General features: G+C 33.9%; 1 long non-coding RNA gene across 1 annotated transcript; it reads left to right on the top strand.

Moving 5' to 3' along the window:
* The first annotated feature begins 325 nt into the window (after positions 1-325).
* LOC308396689 lies at positions 326-3,329 on the top strand. Its single transcript, XR_013971604.1, has 4 exons — positions 326-398; positions 1,275-1,346; positions 1,930-2,031; positions 2,205-3,329. It is a non-coding gene; the product is annotated as an uncharacterized lncRNA (long non-coding RNA).
* Positions 3,330-3,645: the final 316 nt, after the last annotated feature.

Consider the following 3,645-nt stretch of genomic DNA (forward strand, 5'->3'; position numbering starts at 1 on the left):
GCAAACTGAGGAGAGCAAGAGCCTTAACCCCCATTATGAGCACCTTCTACACTGTAAAAACTGTGATTGGGGTTAATTAGAATCTAATAGGAGAGTAATAGTAATTATTACTCAGTAAAAACGTGTATGAGTAGTTTTAATCAAATCTAAGCAAAATTCAACAATTTTGAGATGTTCAGTTATTTAAATTTACACAGTTTTGTTTGGGGTAAATTCAGCAATGGTTTGTTGAGTAGATTTAAAAAAAATGTTTGAGTACTAAAAAATTTTAAGAAATCTAATAGATTTAACTGATGAAAGCATTTTCATTTTAATCATTGTACACTTCCGCCCATAATCCTTTGTGCCACGTGCAGGACACACGCGCTTCATGAGTGGACGTCTCCATTTTGTCAGAGGTAAGACTTCTTAATTTGTTCAAATATAAGACACGGTTTAAACAATAACGTATATCGGTTTTGAGTAAAGGTTTTAAACAGTATGATACGTCGAAATTTTATTAATAATCATCACTGTAATGATAGTATCGTATTTTTACACAAATGGCAGTTAGTGGACTGCTAGCACAAGGTCACTTTCCAAGCCTTCACGACTGTGTTACTGAACAGCTTTAACTAACCACATGTTTTACCGTATTAAAAAATATCAACGGTATATTCCGATGAGTTTTAACGTCTTTCATCCACGTTTAAAAGTTCATGAAAAGGTTTTGCGGTCAGTTGTGAGTGATTTTGTCAGCCACAGTCAGTTTTTCGAACTCCAGTTTCCAATAATGGCGGCCGCTACTAAGTTTTAAAATTACTCTTAGTAATCTTTCTGGGTCACAAAATAAACTTTTAACATATTTTCAGGCGCGAAAGTAGCTGTGTAAACATCAAATATCTGCTCGGTTTATCAAGATATCGCATGTTTGCAAAAGTGCTTCGACGTTTTCGGAGCATCTGCTACCCACCAGCTCGATAGCAAGCCGGGAGCTCGAGGGTCACTGAAGCCGCTGAGAACGGCACAACTCCAGGCACATCATTTTCAGATCACCGCGGGGTTTCGCTACTCAGTTTAAACGTAATGTATAAGTCACTTAGACAACCTAAAAATGTTATTGTTTGGTTTTTTTCAGTGTTTTATTTGTTCGTGAGTAAATCGGTTTGGCTGAGATTAAAGTTATTAGATTAGATTAGATAAAATAAAACTTTATTAATCCCCCGGGTGGGTTCCTCCTTGGTTTTTACACAGCTGACTAAACGTCAAAAATGATAATGTTGCTTTCCTTTCAGGTAATGGAAGATCCCTCAACTTAAATTCACCTGATCAGCATGGGATTGAAGTTGCAGGCTATCATAGCCAAGGTATTTTCCACAGACATTTCAGCTTGGAATTTTATTTAAAGAATTTTTTTGTCAAATTTCATTTGCATGGTGCACAGCTCCACTAATTTGTTTGCATGTTTTTGTCAGTGCAAGAGGACGCCAGGACGTCACTGATATAATTAACAACACAATTATGGGTTTCATGTTTTAATTGTATTTTAAATACATGTCTATTCTTAGTAAAAAAAACAAAAAACAAAAAACAAACAAAAAAACACAAGTACAGGTATTGCTGGGTTTTTGTTTTGTCCCAAGAAGGAAAAACCCTTTCTGACGAACATAAACTAAATTAGATAAAAAAACCTAAATGACTAAATTAATGTAATTTACTAAAACGACACATTTAAAGATTGAACCTGTCAAGCATGTTGACAATACCTTTGTGTTGACTGTCAGCACCCAGGCATGTGCATTAACATCAGCTAATTATCGCACATAATGCTCCATGTGATGATAATTTGATATTTAACAGTTTTTTTTAATACTGCCAATTCTCACAGTTTTGTCTTAATAAATGGTCACTTATCTGATGGTAATTTTTGGAATTCTTGCTCATTTTCAGTCACCAAGCAATCCTAGCAATAACATAACCAGAAATCTGGTTATTCAGTGCTTGATGGTGTACCTTGGGGAGTCCATTGATCAACTGATCAAAGAGTACAGTGTAAGTGTTGAAGTAGAAACATTATTCTGTTTTTGTTATTCATATGTGTTTGTCAAGTTTCAAATAATTTGAGGCATTATCATGTTTTATTTGTCATTCAGCTACAGGATGTGTCCAGGAAATATTTCATGTGTGCAACTACAGTCAGAAAACCCATGTGTTTGTTGTTTCAGGATGCTGATGAGGATGGTGTGTCACAAGATCTTTCTGAACAGAGGATGAAAATCTACAAAATCAAGGCTGTTGGATCTGAGGAGGATGACATTGGCATTGTGCTGGAGGGTGTGAGAGTTATGCCTGCTCTGGGCAATTTTCCAAGAGCATGCGCAATGCTGGTTGGATTGACATATGCAGTCGATCTTGCCTATCCCAAAGAGCTAAAATACACCTTGGAAGTATTCCAGAAACTTTTCCTTGAACTGGATTGTGCTAAGCTCTCACCAAAAGTGAACAGCCTCAAGAACAAGTTATTGGCTTAAACGAGGACTCTGAAAGAATGAAAGGGAAGTAAGCTCACTGAAAACCTTTGGTTTGTCTTTGTTAGATGCAGCTATCTTTTCAGTTTTTAAGTTAATTTCATCTTATTCATATCTTACCCAAATGACCTGCAATGTGTCAGGCTGTATTTGTGCTCTTCATTTTAATTTTGTTTTTTATTACCTACAAGTTTCTTAGGAATATTCTGTTTGAAAGGCAGCAAATTGGAGGAATCACTAGTGAAGCTTTTCTTTGTTTATAGTGTATGTTACTATAAAACATTGGTTTAAAACAACTTTAAAATTTAACAGAAGTGCAGTCCTGTAGCTGTAGAAATGTTACTTCCTCTTACATGTGTCTTAGATTTTCTCAGGTTAAACATCCAAATTGGGATAAAAGGTTGATTTACATTATTGATATTCCATGTACATGAGTGAAAAACCTTTGTTCTACAGTTATATTGAGTGATTCAATTTAACAAAAGATTGACAAACTAAAGTTTTTGTTTGTCAATCATAAATAAGTAACAGAGATAAAGGAAACGGTAAAGGATATTCAAATTTCAGGTTCATGTTGACATTACAGTCTAAAGATTAATTTCTTTTTTACAAAACTGGTTTACATTCATGCAGTTTATGTTGCTGTTGCTCTGTACACAAAGCTGTGTGATAAACTGTTTATGACACTAAAACAAATTTACAGCAGAGGAATGTATTTAGGAGATCAGGAGATTGTTGATGAGAATTCAGTGTATACGAGCAGAAAAATGTTATATTATAAATTACTGTGTTTTATTTTCCACAATAAAACAAATTACTGTTTTGATGTTTTCTTTGTGAAATTGATTCATTTTACTCAGAAAATAAGTAAAATTCATTTCATTTTCTCTTATTATTCAGTCATTATTTTTAAGGTTTATTTGGAAAATTATTGAATCCAATTTGAGTTTTACTGAAAAAACAAGAAGATTTCATTTCTTTGTAATGGATATTTTAGGAAGTTTTTACTAAACCTTTGCCAGATAGTTAGTAAATTCAAAGTAATTTTTCTCAGAGACTTATTTCATATCAATTATTTTTTTTGGTAAAGTTGGGCAATTTCAACCTTCAGTTTGAGATTTTGACCCTAAATCCAACA

This window comes from Rhamphochromis sp. 'chilingali' (genome assembly GCF_963969265.1).
Source record: "Rhamphochromis sp. 'chilingali' genome assembly, chromosome: 5".
Taxonomy (NCBI): Eukaryota; Metazoa; Chordata; class Actinopteri; order Cichliformes; family Cichlidae; genus Rhamphochromis; species Rhamphochromis sp. 'chilingali'.